This window comes from Phoxinus phoxinus (assembly GCF_949152265.1).
Source record: "Phoxinus phoxinus genome assembly, chromosome: 18".
NCBI lineage: Eukaryota > Metazoa > Chordata > Actinopteri > Cypriniformes > Leuciscidae > Phoxinus > Phoxinus phoxinus.
The window spans coordinates 5,578,798-5,598,783 of NC_136893.1; the positions used below are offsets into that span (position 1 = coordinate 5,578,798).

Here is a 19,986-nt window from a genome sequence, read left to right on the forward strand (position 1 = left end):
AGCATCTCTGAACACACAACACACCAAACCTTGAAGCAGAAGAGCATCTCTGAACACATAACACATCAAACCTTGAAGCAGAAGAGCATCTCTGAACACATAACACATCAAACCTTGAAGAAGAAGAGCATCTCTGAACACACAACACATCAAACCTTGAAGAAGAAGAGCATCTCTGAACACACAACACACCAAACCTTGAAGCAGAAGAGCTCCAGCAGCAGAAGAAACACACAACGGTGACACTCCTGTCAGATGAGAACAGAAACTGAGGCTACAATTCACACGGCTCAACAAAACTGGACAATGGAAGAAGAAGAACGTTGCCTGGTCTGATGAGTCTCAATTTCTGCTTCAGTGTTCAGATGGTCGGGTCAGAATTTGGCGTAAACAACATGAAAGCATGATCATCCTGCCTTGTGTCAGCAGTTCAGGCTTTGTTCTGCTGGTGTAATGATGGTGGGATATTTTCTTGTACACTTTGGGTCTCTTAGTACCAATTGATCATCGGTTAAACTCCACAGCCGTCCTGAGTAAAGTTGCTGATCATGTCCATCCCTTTATGATCACAGTGTATCATCTTCTGATGGATAACACACATATCATAAAGCTCAAATCATCTCAAACTGGTTTCTTGAACATGACAGTGAGTTCACTAAACTTAAACGAGCTCCACAGTCTCCAGATCTCAATCCAATAGAGCAGATTTGGGATGTGGAGGAACGGGAAATTCACATCATGGATGTGCAGCTGATAAATCTCCAGTAACTGTGATGCTCTCGTGACAATATGGACCAAAATCCCTGAGGAATGTTTCCAGCACCTTGTTGATCTGTGTCACCAAGAAATAAGGCAGATTCATGTAAGGGCAAACCCATACATGCAAAATGTGTAAAAAATTGACATTAAAGTCTATATATAACATTTATTTTTATATTTTTGAACAATATAAATATATTTAGCTTGAAAAAGTATGTAAGGATATTTTAAAATCTATATTGGCAATATTTTTGTATTTAAAAATATATATATGTTTAAAAACATATCTGAAATAGATCACCTCTGTTTCCTACCGGTATTAAGAATCGAACCCACAACCTTCAGGGATACAAGTCTGACTCTCTAACCATTAGGTCATGACTGCCTCCTAAATATAGCACATATATTATGTTTCAATCAATCCCAATGTTTGATATTCTGTGCAGCGTGAGGGACTGTTCATCAGGAGGAGAATCTTTGAGACAGACTCTCTGAAGTTAATCCATCCAAGGTAGTTGATATGCAGAGATGATGTTGGCTTTGCTACTCGGGGAAAACTCAAGGCTGAGCGCTCTCTTAGGGCTGATTTGGGGCTGAACTCTATTTGGCATCATTGCTACTGTTTTGCTTTCAGTCTAACGCAAGAAGTTTCAATTCATCACGAGAAGACAATTTTTGGGCATCCTCACAGATCTCAATATTGAACATCTTAACTATAGACGTGATGCAATAAGATTCCAGCAACAAGCAATTCGTCTGTCCACACCAGATGCAACGACTATGAGATGCGACAAAATCAATGAAAAATCACAGCTTTTTGGAAGAGTGTGTGGGCGGAGTCTCTCTGTAAGTGCACTGCACTCGCAATGAAATGGATACATGATCAAATTCATAATTATTACACCAGTTTAGCATGAATAATGCTTTGACACAGAATACACTTGTTTGTTCACAGTTTGAACGTTCTAGTTTCCTATTATTTATTTTCAATATCTGAGGTGAATTATCCATGGATTCCAAATTATTTATTTTATTTATAATGTCCATTGTTTGCTTACATGAAAGAAATGTCTCGTTCAGCAATAATACAGGAAACTTTCCAACTTTCAACATTAGTACAGTTTGTACCGTTAAAAAAAATTAACAACAGGGTGAAAAATATGCAGTCAAATTGCTATTAGGCTAATTGATCAGATCTAACAACACAACCAAAACCTAAAGTTTAAAAGTAAACTTTTATGTAAAAAAAAAACAATTTTGAACAATGTGGAAAATGATTATAAAATTATACATTTATGAACATTTCAGTTACAAATTTCTATCAAAATCCTCTGAATGGATCAATAACATATCTTGTAATATATTAAAATGTCCCATCACCGAAGTAATGTTGATTCACTATGATTCGTTAAAACGGCAAGAGTCATTTCTTCATGTGATGCACTGTTCCAAATTTTATTCATAAGAGTAATTTGTTCTTGATTTGGACTTTACAGGTCATCACATTCAATTTATAATGCAAACTCGGATAATGCAAACTGGCGCATGTAAAAACATTGAAATCGTTCCAATGAAGATTGTGATTAATTGCAAAATCTATATTTTAACACAAATCAAAATTGCATTTAAATAATTTAATCAGCCAAACAAATGAAGAAAGACTCACCCACAATTCCCCAACAAGGTCTGGGGGTGGACTTAAGATTAAGGGGGTGAGGTTATGATTAGGCAATCAGGTAGCAGCCCCAGCGAGGGGGTAATGATCTGGCAGGGAGTCAAAATTAGGCACAACACCGTAATCAGACAGTCTCGTAAAGCAGCACCTCTCTGCTGAAGTCAAAGCCAGATAACATTCAAACAACCGTATCTGACCATGGACTGAGACTGGCATTGTTGGAATCTATGCTGACTTGCTCAATCTCAACAAGGACATGTGACCTGAATAAAACACAGAAAAATGCCAGCTGACCTCGAAGCCCACAGCTGCCTCAACAACAATAGAGTTATCAACTGTATCGAGTCAGTCTAGGTTTCTGTACTTTAAGTTATTATCAGAGAACATTGCTATAAGCAATAACATGATCTAGAAAGAGTTCAGAATATCAACAATATCAAATCAACACTGACTGATATTCAGCCCAATAATACGATTGAAATTGTGACTGTTTTTAAACAACAGATCAATAAACAAAGAATATTAAGTAACTTAGACAAGTTACTTTATTTTTTGCTTCGATTGCTAATGAAAATTGATCCAAACAAAATATCAGCAGAATTGTCGCACGTAGTAAATGTGTTAGTTCCTGAATGAACTAGTTAAACAGCAGCCGTATCACCCTGTAGCCCAAGACTGGTTTCCCACTGAAGCTAAGCAGGGCTGAGCCTGGTTAGTACCTGGGTGGGAGACCTCCTGGGAAAACCAGGTTTCTGCTGGAAGAGGTGTTAGTGAGGCCAGCAGGGGGCGCTCACCCTGTGGTCTGTGTGGGTCCTAAGTAAAGTGAATAGGACGCTATACTGTCAAAGAGCATTGTCCTTCGGATGAGATGTTAAACCGAGGTCCTGACTCTCTGTGGTCATTAAAAATCCCAGGATGTCCTTTGGAAAAACAGTAGGAGTTTAACCCCGGCATCCTGGCCAAATTTGCCATTGGCCTCTTCCCATCATGAACTCCTAATCATCCCCATACTGATTGACTTCATCTCTCCGTCTCCTCTCCACCAATAAGCTAGTGTGTGGTCTGCATTTTGGCGCAATATGGCTGCTGATCATGCTGCACATTGGTGGTGGTTGAGGACATTCCCCCTTCCATATGTAAAAGTGCTTTGAGTATCTAGAAAAGCTGTAACTGTTTGGGAACCAACCCACAAAAATCCACTTTGCCATTATTGCAGCGTTTAGGAGAGCTTGTATTACGTTAAGTGGTTTTACATGGCTAATGAGGGACTATAGGATCGGTCTGGCCACACTAAAAGCTGTAGATTCATATCATTACAGTGACATGGTGATGAATATGCATGCAGAAAATCGTGAATCGCAGAGTACGTTCAGGAATAAAGTTCATATTGTCAGTTTTTAGGAGGGCATTAGCATATAGAATAGACATGGACAAAAAACACTGCAATTTTGATTGATATTGGCAAGTGTTTGACTCAACAACAACAACTGTGATACTGCATGCTGATTCTAAAAGTCAAGAGCGTTTGAAATGTGGAAAAGGTTAACAAATGATGATGCGCTAACACATCACAAGTGGTTTGCATCGCAAAGACTTGCCAAACTCTTGTGCAGCCTTGAACCGTGTGCTCCAATCATAAAATGAGATCGAAAATGCCAAAGTCATTACATGCACGTTGAAATCGAGTGCATGATTTATCTGTTTATCACAGTCTCACCGTTTCCTCTCTTAAATACAGTTTTAATGACATGATCAGCAGGCGATATGGAGGCTCATGGTAGTTCCACGTAAACAGCAGTGTCTCCATCCGCGGAGATGAGATTGGCATCTCAGAATGAAATATATCTGCCAATTCCAAAAGGAACAGGAGCAGCGTCTCTCAATGATATTGAGCATTAGCATTCCTCTTCCACAGTCGGTCTACACAAATGACTTTTGTCGACCAAAATCGTGTCGGGAAGCCAGAAGAGCCTGTAATCTGGAAATAGCATCACACCTCAATATCCTCCTCCCCCCACCTCTCCCATTTCACACCTTCTGTTGTAGATCAGGGGGAAAATCCCAAGATTTAAAGGAATAGGTCACTATAACATCAACATTCTGTCAATATTTACTCACTCTCATGTTTCCACAAAACCGTATGACTTTCTTTCTTCTGTGGAACTCAAAAGAAGATGTTTTAAAGAATGTAGCTGGTTGCTTTTTTGCACGCAGTTTCAAGCTTCAGCTTCAAAAATGACTCAAAAGCATCATGAAAGTGTCATAAATGACTTGCTTTCTGGAGACATGATCACATTTCAGTGAATAACTGATCGCTTTTCTTTTTGTTCCTCACATAAAGGTATCGTCTGGCTTCAGAAGAACTATAGTCTTGAAGTCTTACAAAATAATCATCATCAACCCCCAGTGAAATGACTGCAAGAAGGGCTAAACTGACGAGTAGTAATCTTGTCACTGACTGTGCTAATATTCAAACACTTTCATTGTTTAAGTCCTCATCTGCATATAAATTGAGGCATGTGTTTGATTATTATGTTGAGATTGCAATCCCAGAAGGTGTATGAACGCTGTATGAATACATGTTAATAGTGCTCTGGATCTCAAACAGACCTTGTGCAGTTTAATTCATTCCCAATCAAACTGTCTGTCTGCCAGCATGTATGTCCATTGTAATTGTAAATGTGCATTAAGCATACTACAATGCATCCCATGTCTAGTCAAACAGAACAGATTGGTGTTGAGAAGCCAAAGACCAAAACTCATCAAAATTGAATTTGAGGTTCAGATAAACTGGCACCCCAGATTTATCGTTACAGAAGTCCTAATTCCTGGGGAAGTCAATTCATGCTGCCAGCATATGACCAAAATTTGCACAGCATAAGAGTTTGAATCCTGAAAATAGTCTACTTTGCAAGTTAAAATTGTTTTACATTCAGGACTGCCTTTGCATGTTTGAAATGTCAGAAGAAAAAGCAAAAAAAGCAAGTGCATAATTAACCTTAACCAGAGAGACTTGCTCGCGGTCTCAAAATATTAATAGTTTATCTTAAAAACAGTCAGAAGTTTGGTTTGCCATTTAATGCTATCCTGTATTTAACAGGCCCTAGTTCTTGAGTGTTTCATTAGCAATCCAAAACCATGGCCGGTATCAATTTCCAGGGCCTGACATTTTGACTCATCATATACAAGCCTATTATACTTGCGTTAAAATCATTTACAATCATCATGAAATACTTCAGTGGAACTTCAGTACAGCAAGCTGCATTAGTTGGTGTTTTCTACAGGGTCATTTCCCAGCAGGGCTAATGGATGTGGTTGCAAAAAGCCACTGTGAAGTGTTACTTTAAGGTGAATCTGCATGTTATCCATTACTTTGCTTGTTTCAGAGGCCATAACATTATCATAATATTCAGGCCAGATTGTGTAATTCAGCTGAAGGTTCCCGTGTGGTCACACATTAACCCCTGAGAGACCTGAGCTGCTAAAAGCTTTAAGTAACAGCGTGCCAGGAAAACTCACAGACTGTGTGCATGTTGGTCAACAGAAACAAGGGTCTATTGGGCATGTCACAATGTTCATTTTTGTTTTGTTCATCATTATAAATTCAATCTAATGGGGGGTATGCATCAGCATCTATGACACAAACTCTAATTCAGAACAGTATGAGAATACTAGAACCCAAAGGGGTCAAGCTTGGGCTGGTTTAATTCAATAAGCCCTTCAATAATGCAGGTAATGCAAGGTGATTTATTAAGGTTTGCGCTCATCAATTAAATGATGTTTTATTAACAAGGTTCGGGAGGAGCAGGTGCAGATAATTAACCCAATTAGCACAAGTGGAGATCAATCAGTAATCAACTCAGGACAAGATAAATAACAGCAGAACCCACCTCTGTTCCTTGACAGTTTATCAGTATTACCTTTACCGTAATAATTATATGTAGATGTGAACTCATGAACTGGTATTTGCGCCTTTAATTACTGCCCAAAAAAAGCACGTCTTAAACCAGATGCTAATTTGCGCTGCTCTTGGTAGTTTGCGTTGTTCATTATGTTCGAAATTATCTGGCTGCGTTTGTGTTCTTAAATTTGCCCGTCGTCAGTAGATCACACGCAGAACTATCCACTCCCATTAGAGCTTTTTTTGGATTTGCGCTCTCGCGCTACTTTGTTCATTTTAGTAAATCTGGCCTTGAAACGCTGTATTCTGCTGCCAGACCAGTTGGCGATGTCACTTTATAAAGAAACAGCCTATAGATTGAACACATAATAATACGCATGACGTCACTGTTTTCACAAATGCACGTTTTTGTTGTTTACACACAGACGATAACAGTAACGTTTTCAAAAATTTGCACTTTGAAACCCTTTTTAAACATTTTGCAGACCCCCAAAACTTCGCTGTGTGTACATGAATGGCCAAAACGCATAAAAAGTTTTACGAAGATTTAGTTTTTTTATTAGAAAACAAGACAAAATGTGTTTTTTTTTTTGCAGTGCAAAGGCATTTCTTACATTTGCCATTCCTAAAACATGTGCACTAAACACAAGGTCACGGCTCTCTTTAAAGAATGCACCCATTTCAATATTTACTTGGTGATGGCTTAAAGTGAAAGCCAAGTTTAAACGTGTCCTCTGAATGCACTCGAGGGAGAGTTGACTTAGTATAAATATTAATGTTAGCAGTAGAGATTCAAGCCTGGCTGTGTCAAGGTGGAGATTAGAATGACCTATCTTTAGAAGTACAGTGGATTGGAGATACAGTTTCTGGTTGCATCCCAATTCACATACCTCAACTAAGTATGTACTTCAGTAGAACAGTACTTCAGCTGTACAAGGCCGTACATGGGCAATTTTTGACCTTTTAAAAAACTTTCAATATTTATTTGCCACAATCCAAAAGTGATTACAATGGTGCACTAGGACCTAAACTATATAAAATTAAAATGTTGATTAAACTTACAGTAACTACACATGCATACTTTTGTGTTTAAATATAGGCAAAATACCAATTAATACATGCAAATTCTAACATGCAAATGCAAGTTTTTTCAGCTGTACACTAAAAAACTAAACTAAAAGAGCGGACAGAGCAAAATTGCAAAAAGAAAACCAGCATCTAGGGAAAAGCCTACGTCAATTTCACGCTTATAAAAAAAACTATGGCAATCAACGTTCTAAGGCTATGTTTAAATGACAGCAATACACAAAAAATTGACAAGTTTATCCTAGACGACAACGTTATAAAACGATCCCAGTTCACATAGGTCTGCAAAAACGACTAAAAACGCTGTATTCTGCTGCCAGGCCAGTAGTTGGCGATGTAACTTTGTAAAGAAACACTACACGCCTATAGACTGAACACGTAGCACTATGCATGCGCATGATGTCCCGATTTTCATAAATTCACGTTTGGAGACGACAATGGTATTGTTTTCAAAAACGTTGAAATCCGTTTTCAGGCCAACAAAATACCGTTTTGTTCATTTCGTGGAAATGAACGGCCAAAACTCATTAAAAGAAATTCCGCGTTTACTTGAAAACGCTGTCTAAGTAATGAAATGTGTGAGATGAGGTTTATGATCCAGACGGCATGCACGTAGAAAGCAATAAGAAGTGGGTATCTCTGCATGTTTACAGTTATTTGAGCTTCAGCACAGTGAGATGAGAACAATATCTGCCACTGGGGCTTCGTAAATGGCCTTTCTCAATTCAGAGACTCATGATAGACTCGGATCACATCCTGCGAGACCCTAATGAAGGCCAGGCCTGTGACGGAAGGACTAATGGCGTCATTACTAGAGTCAAGTTCCCTCCGCTGGCCTTTATTTCAGCATGCTGGGGAATGTCAGCTCAGATATGAGGACGAGGCCCTCCACTTCCCCGGCAGCTGAAGAGCCAATCCATCCAGAGCACTACCCATAAACCCCATGCCTCACCTCTTATTACAAACATGTAAAGAGCGAACCGTTTTTTGCACTTCGACCCCCTCACAAACAGACAGACCGCTTAGAGCGGCATGAACCCGGCCTCGATGGTATTCAATGGCAGAAACACACAGAATGGAAGAAAACTCAATTTGCACGTCAGGATGATTGCATGCTGCAGTCGGCAGCTATTTGCGGACTGGCCTCTAAAAGCACATGCCCGATACATCAGCTCTTTTGGCCCTTGTGAACCCTGCATGGTGTGGCCGCTTGTCGATGTACGTGACGAATAACAATATTGCATTTTAGCTAAAACAATCAAACCAGCAATATGGTCATTTCGTAACCTGTAATGCGTTTTCAGCCAGTCTTTAATAATATTGACATATGCGTATTCAACAGAATGCAAGTTAACAGCATCTTGCTACACAATCTAAGACACATTTGACAAAATGTATATTTCTTATGATCCTAAAAAGAACCACATTGTGATCTAAAGGATTCTGCTTAAATGATTGAAATTATAGTTTTGTAGAGAAAATTCTTTCTAAAAGTAAGGTTTTAATTCATGATTTGGCACATAATTTTTTTTTTAAAGGTGAATTATTTCCATGAGTTCATTGAATAATATGCACTAAATGGATATTGAATTGATGAATCGATTAATAATTTAATTAGGGGCCAAGCACTGAAGGTGCGGGCACCTATTGTATCTGTTCCCGTACCAAAAATAATTCTTCTTCTTCTTCCGCTCTGGGAGTCTATGGCAGCCCATAGAACCGATCGCGGGAAAGTTGTAATGGTTTGACATTCGGATAGAGGACAGTCCCAACATTAAATACACCAATTTTGGTGTGTCTAAGTCATTCCCTCTAGCGCCACCAACTGTCCAAAGTTTCACTCATGTTTATTCTAATAACTTTTGAACCACAAGGGCTAGAAACAAAATTCTTTTTTCCTCTGATTCCTGACCTCGTGACGATTCGATTGCACCCAATGACGTCATTTTGCGCCATGAAAAGTTTTCCGCCATTTTGAATTTTCCGAAAAAGCTACTTTTTCGAACTCCTCCTAGGCCGTTGCTCCAATTTCCATGAAAATTGAATCAGATCATCTACAGACCATGCCGACAAAAAGTTATGGAATTCAAGTTGATTCGCTTAGCAATTTTCGAAAAAACCCACAAACAAATTTTACGTAGCGCTTGCGAAAACAGACGTAAGGCTGTATCTCCGCAACGCTTAATCGTATTCAAACCAAACTTCCTACATGTCATCATAAGCGTGACCTGAGGCTACATGCTCCGTTTCGGCGCAGCGCCACCTACTGGTCCGGAGATATGAAAAAAAGCTATTTTTGCTTATAACTTCTGAACGGTTTGTCCAAAAATCATAAAAGTGGTCTCGATAGATTCAGGGCGTCATTTTGAGTGCACTGATATCCAATTTGTCCATATTGGCCATTTTGGCTGTCGGCCATTTTGAATTATGTGCTAAAATGCTGTATTTTATGAATGCATGAACGTATCGTTACGAAACTCAGTATGGGTCATCAGTACAACGCCCTAAAGGTACTCAAAAGATTATGAGACAGCGCCACCTTTTGGTCAAAAGTTATAATGAAATTTCCAAAAATGCTAATAACTTTTGAATAAATTTGCCTATAGTAATGACACTGATCTCAATAGATTCCTTGGGTTATGCTGAAAACATAGATACCAATTTTGGTGTAGTCAGTCAAACTTCCTGTCCGCCATCTTTATTTTCTTTTAAAACCTACTTTTTCGAACTCCTCCTAGACCGAACGTCCGATTTTCACCAAAATCGGATCGTGTCATCTCCAGACGGTGCCGAGTAAAAGTTATGGATTTCGTGTCGATAGACGAAACCGTTTTTGTATACCGCAGTGGCAAAATTGAGGCATGATGCCAAAATGACTATTCAGGCTTTATATATGCAATGCCTCGACATATTGACACCAAACTTTGTATGTGTCATTGTCACTTCACTCTGACCACATCACATCAGTTTCGTAACTGCGCCACCTATTGGTCGAAGGTGATAATCATATTTTTAGTTATTGTATGTGATTTTTCAACCATTTTGCCAAAATTCATCTTTAAATGTCTTCAATTGATCCTTGCTGCAGTTGGTCTCACACTCCCAGCCACTTTGGCATGTCTTGTCGTCTTGCTTGCGCTTGTTAGGGGCCAAGCACTGAAGGTGCGGGCACCTATTGTATCTGTTCCCGTTCTTATTAGGGGCCAAGCACTGAAGGTGCGGGCACCTATTGTATCTGTTCTGGTTCTTATTCTGCTTCTTTTTCTTTTTCTTTTTTTTCTTCCGACTGGGCGTCTATGGCAGCCTATAGAACCGTTTGCGGGAAACTTATAAAAATTGGCACAGTGATAGAGGACAGCCTGAACTATCACCATAGCAAATTTGGAGTCTCCAACTCATTCCCTCTAGCGCCACCAGCTGTCCAAAGTTGCACTCATGTTTATGCTAATAACTTTTGAACCACAAGGGCTAGAAACAAAATTCTTTTTTCCTCTGATTCCTGAGCTCACGACGATTCGACTCCACCATATGACGTCATTTTCCGTCATAATAGTTTTCCCGCCATTTTGAATTTTCCGAAAAACCTACTTTTTCAAACTCCTCCTAGGCCGTTGCTCCGAATTTCACGAAAAATGAACCAGATCACCTCCAGACCTTGACGACCAAAAGTTATGGAATTCAAGTTGATTCGAATTACCGTTCTCGAATACCGCGCAAATAAATTTTACGTAGCGCTTGCAAAAACAGACGTAAGGCCGTATCTCCACAACGCTTTATCGGATTCAGACCAAATTTGGTACATGTCATCACAAGCATGACCTGAGGCTACATGCTGCGTTTCGGCGCAGCGCCACCTACTGGTCCGGAGATATGAAGAATTTATATTTTTGCTTATAACTTCTGAACGGTTTGTCCAAAAATCACAAAAGTGGTCTCGTTAGATTCAGGGCATCGTGCTGAGTCGACTGATATCCAATTTTCCCATATCGGCCATTTTGGCTGTCGGCCATTTTGAATTATGTGCTAAAATGCTGTATTTTATGAACGCATGAACGTATCGTTACGAAACTCAGTATGGGTCATCAGTACAACGCCCTAAAAGTACTCAAAAATTTATGAGACAGCGCCACCTTTTGGTCAAAAGTTATAATGAAATTTCCAAAAATGCTAATAACTTTTGAATAAATTTGCCTATAGTAATGACACTGATCTCAATAGATTCCTTGGGTTATGCTGAAAACATAGATACCAATTTTGCCATAGTCAATCAAAGTTCCTGTCCGCCATCTTTATTTTCTTTTAAAACCTACTTTTTCGAACTCCTCCTAGACCGAACGTCCGATTTTCACCAAAATCGGATCGTGTCATCTCCAGACTGTGCCGAGTAAAAGTTATGGATTTCGTGTCGATAGACAAAACCGTTTTCGTATACCGCAGTGGCAAAGTTGAGGCATGATGCCAAAATGACTATTCAGGCTTTATATCTGCAATGCCTTGACATATTGACACCAAACTTTGTATGTGTCATTGTCACTTCACTCTGACCACATCACATCAGTTTCGTAACTGCGCCACCTATTGGTCGAAAGTGATAATCATATTTTTATTTAATGTATCAACCATTGTGCCAAAATTCATCTTTAAATGTCTTCAATTGCTCCTTGCTGCAGTGGGTCTCACACTCCCAGCCACTTTGGCATGTCTTGTCGTCTTGCTTGCGCTTGGCCCCGGTGATTGCTGCTTGCAGCTATATTTAAAACATTTTTTTTATTAAAAGTTCTAATTGCTTTACTATTATTTAAAAATATGTAAAACATTCATAATAAAGTATGATGTTGGCCACAATACATTACAATACATTTGTATTTTGATTTTATTTATAGCATATAAAATAATGTAATTGCATTAAATGGACCTAGGGTTGATAAATCAATTGATAATTAAATGAATCAATTGCATATTATGTGTTTTTATTAAGAGTTCTAAATGCTTTATTATTCTAAAATGTGTAAAATATTCATAATAAACAATCAGAATGTACCGTAAGTCCTAGTAGTATATCAATCTTTCTGAGAAAGAAAAATGCATTTATTCTGCATATAATGCATGTATTCTGAATTTCCATTTCCATGAGTGTATAAAAAAAAAAAAATGCATTAAGTAGATCTTGGATTGATTTTTTTTTTTTTTTTCAAAATGAGAAAGAGGTCTTTGAGCGGGTTTCACATATTTATCCAGACAAAAACACATTATAAATAATACCGTAATGTATCACAGTAATAAGAATGAGATCACTGCTCATTGCGGTAATGAGAATTTCAAGATTTGAAAATTTGCTTAGTTTTCATGAAAATGTGCGAAAAATCTCCTAATACTATAGCGTTCCTGTAGATCAAACACTTGCAGGGAATGCAAATGATAAAATGCAAAACCTAAATGCAATTTACACCGCACTGGATAAAAGCCAAATGCATAACTTTTATCCAAAGAGATACGCATTTTATCAGTTTGTGCATCATATGTTCTAACATTTGATCTACTGCAGGAACGCTTGAATGATATGTTTCCATTCCTGCAGAGGGAACATCTGAATGAAGACAAAAGCTTGTGTACCTGTAAATGTGATTGTAAAGGTCATGATTGTGTCCGAAATGTAATTTTGCTGTATTTCACGGCTCTAGGGACACCGAACGCATTACGTTTTTTCAGAACCTCATAATTCAGAAGATTATCTCCAGAAGATGCCAATGACCTTCTTCCACATGCGTTTCACTATTTCTGTCTTGTTTCGTCTGGTGTCAGAAGCACAAGCACTATACCAGCAAATATACTTCAAAGTTTCTGTCGACAAAGTTACAGAAACTGCCGTTTGAATTCTGAAGCAGAGAAAGTGTTATATTCAGAGCGGATTTTAACAGAACAAAATGGTGTGTCAAAATCAATTAGCGCTTGGGAGGATTGAGAGATCACAGATTGGAGGGTCATAATTATAACCTGCTCTTGGCTGGCAGTTTTTCTTTTCAACGAGATTGATCTGCATAATTGCAGAAAGAAGTCAGGAGGCAGTGTGTGTGACAGGATGTTTTTTGGAGGTTCTCAGAAACAAACAAAAGGCTGCTACAGGATTTCTGGTCTGACGGATCTGACGATGTGAATGACGGGTTTGATAACCCACCTCACACAGTCACGAAAGACAGCTGGATTTATAAACGACAAGATGACTCACTAAAATGAAACGGTATATGAAAAGCTTGGCAGCATTGTGTTTTAGTTTACTGCTATTGAACCACATTTTAATTAAAGTCTCACATTTTATTAGAACTTTACTTAAAGAGGCCATGTTTTATTTATTTTCCCTCCTATGTTAGTATGTTAGACCAATACATTTTTATTTTTATTTATTTTATTTAGCTGTTCACGTTCTCTCAAAATCTTAAAATTATTCAACTTGGAATATTGGAATTATTTATTTCCAACTTGTAACCTGTGCAAAAAAAAACTAAAACAAGAACTCCAATTTTGCTGATTTGTGGGTGTATGAAGTCACACTAACACGGTGGCACCTACACTACTGTAAAGATGTACATTATTAATGCGAATGATTTTTCAGCAAAATCTCAGTAAACCGATAGACGCCACATTGAATTTAACGTGGATGAAAGTGGCTGTTATGGATAGACTTAGGAGTTTTTGTCTACTGAAAGTTTGAGTCACCAACAGTATAATCCAACCACACTGTACTTCTACATCTATTTCACAGCCTCGTTGTTATTCCTGTCAAAAATTTAATAAATCGCTGCATCACGTTGATGCATATTTACATAAAGTTAAATTCTGATCAATTTTGTTGCATCACTGGTCTCTGTCTACTAAAATCGTCAACTCTTACTGAAAATGAATGGATTCCATTTTGCTTTGTCACTGTAAATCACAAAAAATTTAGTGCAAACATCTCTGAAGACTACAATAGGCAAGAAATTACCTCTGAAAAAACTGGCTGTTTTTGCAGCTTGGTGGATTATTGTTTTGCATTAGAGTACATCTAAAAAAAATAGTACATTAAAGGGGTCATCGGATTAGTCTGGTTCTACCAGACTAGCGTACATTTAATTTGTACAGAGTCTGGCCTCTCTCCATTGACAAGCGTTAACTTCCTTGTAGGCGATACTCTGTTGAAGTTTAAAACTATTGGATCTGCCCAGAGCCACTCTGGATCTGCCATAACCAATCGCTAAAGTTTGGTCGTGACGTATGACGACTCAAACTAGCGCACAACCTCAACGTCATCGTTCTCAGCCACTCCCTCTGTTCGCTGATTGGACCGGTAAAAAATGAACCGGAGAAAACCCAAGAATATACCACAATCCTAGACGTACGTAGTACTGAAGGAAAATGAAAATTGAGCGGAAATACGTAGGAGGGCGGAGCCAGGCTATCATTGGATACCCATTTTCCACAAGTTGGTATGATTCTTTAGGGTCTTCGTGTAAAGTTTGTAACATGCTTTGGTTAAAATTCCTCAATGGTTGTGTAAAACAACACAATTTTTACCTCCTCAAAAACAGCTTCACAGCGACGCGCATGTCTCTTTAAATGATAATGAGCAACTGCTCACCCAACCCCTCTCTTCCATGGGGAGTGTCGACACAAGAAGCGCTGCCGCAGAAAGTATACAAATGGCTGATGGAGGAAATATGCTAATATGGGAAATATGCTAATACGGGACAGTCCGTCAGTGGTCGTGGGCGGAGCATGAGCAATATGACATTATATTGCTCAGAAAATCCAAACGGCTTGATTATTGAGAGTGTTTAGGCTTTTTGATGATTAAAAAAAAAAGGAGTGAATGGATTTTTCTTCATTGTATGGTGATTGTGTCCACACACTGCAAAGACACATTTATATGCAAACACCATATAAAAGTGAATTTTGCATCCGATGACCCCTTTAAACTAAAAAATGAAAGACAAATCCTTTTTTAATGCTTTATTAATCCTAGCTGGCGTGCGGAGGAATAACCAGAACTGCACAGAAGAAACAGGAAGAGCTAATCTTGTTTTCCACCCTGACTTGTTAATTGTGTTATTACTGTGGATGGGTGGACGCTGTCTTCCTCTTCATCTCTGGAGACATAACTGCAAATTGACCCCGCTACTCTGTTCCTCACAGCTAGTATACTAATATTAGCAAACTGTTATGCTGATAGCACCCTGCCCCCACAAAGCAGCATTTACACAAGCCCACTATAAGTTATCGAATACCAGCACTGATGAAGCCGTCTTGTTCTTTTACAGGGACAAATGTAATTTAAAAGATCCATTATTGAAATTTGAACATTGTGTTCAAGTGTAAGTAGATTAAAGGGGACCTAGTATACAAAATTCACTTTTACATTGATTTTGAACATAATCATGTGTCCGCAAAGATGAGAATACAACCACTCTATTATCCTAAAAATCCACCCACTCTGTATTTTCCTCATTAATCACAAACAGCGTCTCAAAATGTCAAGTCAACTCAAGTCACCTTTATTTATATAGCGCTTTTTACAAGACAGATTGTATCAAAGCAGCTTCACAGTGATAACATGAAAATAATACAACAACGTTTGTTTCTAGAAGAAAATTGCGTCATCGTCCACCTTAAGTAAGGCAGATCAATAATATTGTTGAATATTAAAATGTCTCCAAAATTTGGTGACCAAAAATGCTATATTGTGACAACCCCGCCCACAACTGACAGCTCTATTAGCTTAGCTCCTCCCCTAAGTGTGCCGTACAACCGTCCGCCATGTTTGTCATTTAACAGACATCAATGACAAACATTCAAGAAGTTAATTTTTTATTAAAGCTACTAAAGTTATTCAGTCAAGAGTGAGTGATTTTCTGTTTTTTGTTGTTTGATGCACATTAGCAAAGAGAAGCAGGTACTGTACATTTGTCTGCTGTGACTTTTATACACAGATCTAATATACACATGCGATTTCTTTCACAGTCGTTTGCGTTCACAGACATAACCGACTGTCTTTATGTGAACTTTGTGCATTTGAGAGCTTAAGTGCAATAAGATGTGAAAGAGAAATTTGTTTAGTGCTCACACGACAGGCACTGTGCGACAGCCGGACCGGCTTTCCGTGCATACGCTTCGGATATGTGTGCTCAGAAAACCACATATCAGAAGTTTAAAATTACTATGATTTTAAGATTTAAAATGGTATGGCTTTAAAACACATGCAGATAATAAACTTTCACATTGATGAAGAACTGCAATGTCACTTGAGCGTAACCGCGAGTTGCAAAGGCTCCGCCCTCTTCTGGAAAGCGGGGTGGGGAGCAGAACCTCATTTGCATTTAAAGATACACACACACACACACACACACACGAAAAGTACATTGTTTCTACCCAAAAGGGGGTGATTACAGAATGTGTATAAATGATCGGTGAGATATTTTGAGCTGAAAATTCACAACCACATCCTGGGGACTCCTGAGACTTATATTGCATAAAAATGTACCCTTTAAGGTAGTATTTGTTGGACTGAATTTAATTTATGCTGATTTAAATACAAAGATCACTGTGTAAAGACAGGACGACTTTCTTTACTGTATCACAGTAATGAAAATGAGATCAATGCACATTTTGGTAATGAGAATTTATTTATAAATTCTTTATTAATATATATACATATACACACACACACTTTTTAATATTATGCAATTATATAACATACATATCTATTATGTATATATTTATATAAAAATAAATGTTATCAATTAAATATCTATTAATATCTCTTAATTGTGAGGTGTCTTCTTTCAGCCATTTTAATGTCATCCTTTACAGACAAAATAATACAGATGAGCAAGTGTGGTGCAGAATTGCATCCGACAAAGAAAATCACAAAAGCATCCTTATCACGCTCAGCGTGCAAACTGAATCTGTGAAGACACTTTCTTAGTTTGTATTCTCTATCAGTCGTTACCCATAAGCCACCATTTTTCACCTATCATCTATTAGATAAAAACTTTACTTTTGAATCGATAAGCGCAGTTTATTAAAAAAAAGTGCTGCAGGACAATAAATCAATTGCGCGGTCTGTTTACTGGAGGCTCAGAGCTTAAATAACACACAAGATCATATTTTTGATGAACACTGTATGTGTTTTGACCTCTGTAGTGGCATAGGGCAGGCTCAGGTGTAGAAAAACATTCCCAGATCGCTCATAGCCCCTGAGGGGCTTTTAAACATTTTCATCCAGGTGATGTTGATCCAAGGTCGTGACCCCTTCCTTCCACCAGCGGGGAGCGCCTCACCTTTTGAAGCGGGCTGTTTTCACACGGCGCAGAGGGAATTAAAGACTTTGTTCTCCAGTGAAGCGGGATAATGGGCTCTGACCGACAGAGCAGCCTTTGAAAGATGCTGAGGTGAAAGAAAACCCTGAAGAGGCCGCCGTGACGTGAAGGTGAAGGAGACAATGCGAGAGAGCGCTTGTGGTTCTGGTACCTGGTGTGAGCCTCTCATCAGTGTGGCTGATTGCGCCGCAGTGAACGCGCTCTGATTGAGTGTGTGACAGGGACTCCGGCAGTGTGAGGAAATTTACTATAAGCAATGACAAAATTTGATGTCATGAAATAACATGTTTTGATATGTGCCAGTGCTCTGGTTTTAATGCAAAAAATAATAATACAATTAAAGTGGAAAAAAGCCAATCGTGATCTTGTATCACATGATCAGTACACAATAGGGGTCCTATTAAAAGGGACCTACTATGAACTTTTACAAAGTATTGATTTTGTTTTTGGGGTCTTTTAGGTTTTCATGCCTGAATGTTCAAAAACATTATTTGTCACATATTTTGTTGCAGCACCATATTTTACATATTTTATTTCTTCCCAGTCTGTTAAACATACATGTATCTGGATGCGGTACGACGCAACGCGACACGACAAATCCCTGATTGGTCAGCTGGACCTGTGTGCTGTGATTGGTCAGCTGGACCTGTGTGCTGTGATTGGTCAACCACTACAAGCGAGTTTTGGAAATGTCCCGCCCCTTATCATAACCGTGAGTTTCAACACATTACTAACTACCTCAACCAGGCCTCGTCCCTTTATTTTGCATGTGCCTTGAGCGGGAATTATTTAAATGAGGAATATTGTGATGTGTTCATTCCCGAAAGAAAACTCAAGACTACAATGGAGGCATTTCAGGGAGTTCAGAAACAGTGACACTGATATAGAGAATGACTCCAGCTGGAGGGACTTTGTGCTTTGTAACTTTGCAGACCTTTTTCATGCTCAAACAGCAACATTACACACAAAAAAGTTGAAAATGTAAAAAAAATATATAAAAAAACTTAAAAGGCTGTTGGCATAGGCTATATGATTTTTACATTTCACATTGTGAGTGTCAAGTTTAAAACTTGAGTTAAAAGATAAATAATTTACCTGTACTTAATGTGTACATGTGATCTGCACTCCAATTGGTTGTTGCCATAGTATGTCACTGCTCATTTGCATAAAGTTGAATTCCGCTCACCTTTGGTTCATCGCCAAAAGTTTCTGTTGTTCAAATCGTTGAACACCCCTGACGCCCAACAGCCTAGAAACATTGAAAGTGTTTAACAGTTTTAATTAAAATGACACACTTACTGTGCAAATGTACATGCAATAATATTGCATACAGAAAAACAAAGATTTATTAGCCGTCATGGACTAGTAATCAAGTGTGCGAGTCATTTATTAACATCGTTAAAGGGCAAGTATTCAGGGACAATAATGAATTGATCAAAACAACCATTATGATTTACTATATAATTAACAACAAGACAATATCATTAATTAGAATTGTAATTCCACTGATGCTCTAGTTGTAATGAATAAATGTTATTGGCTTATGACTCACCGAGTTCGTATTGATTCCCAAGAAATCCAAGGCAAATATATAATCCCCCTCTGAAATGAGCAAAAACAGACACAGGATTTGCAATGCAAATTAAATTTCACCACCTGAGTTTCAATTAATGGAGTTACAATGACAAAGGATTGTAATTTCAGTGGAGGCACCTGCATAATTTGCTGTGCGGCTTTGAAAGATAAATAACTATCAAATTAAGGAAGACAAGTAATGATCATGTTCAGATATACTGTATTTTTACACATTGGGAAGGTTTTGTGAAAAATACACACTAAATGTCCTCTCCAACACTAACTGGAACAAAAACATTTAGAAAGGATCAATATAGGATTTTGTTCCATGCCATAATGTGACATTTTAGAAGATTTCTTCAATGTAAATGTCCTTCATATGTCCTCAACCTCAATGTAGTCAGGTTCATTTGATCGTATTAAATATCGTATTTGGTCTTGAAAAAAAAACAGAACTTTTAGCCAAATAAATCATTCATTTCAAATATTTTTTTTTCATTAATTTTATGTATGATTCTGAGATTTGTGCAAATGTCAAATTAGCTTTTTCTGAGTGTCTTTCACACATTTTCAGCTGTTAAAAGGCAAGTTTGTGTTACATGGGGGGACAATTCAGAGACACAAAGTCTATCCATGCT

General features: G+C 38.2%; 1 protein-coding gene across 1 annotated transcript in view; it reads right to left on the reverse strand.

The window, feature by feature from the left end:
• kcng1 (potassium voltage-gated channel, subfamily G, member 1) overlaps positions 1-19,986 on the reverse strand; it is a 59,458-nt gene that overhangs the window by 25,249 nt on the left and 14,223 nt on the right. Inside the window, exons 2-3 of the mRNA XM_079588263.1 lie at positions 19,326-19,375; positions 18,960-19,022 (exon numbers count right to left, since the gene is read on the reverse strand). The gene's annotated coding sequence lies outside the window, so the exon portion shown is untranslated. The remainder of the gene's footprint in view (positions 1-18,959; positions 19,023-19,325; positions 19,376-19,986) is intronic.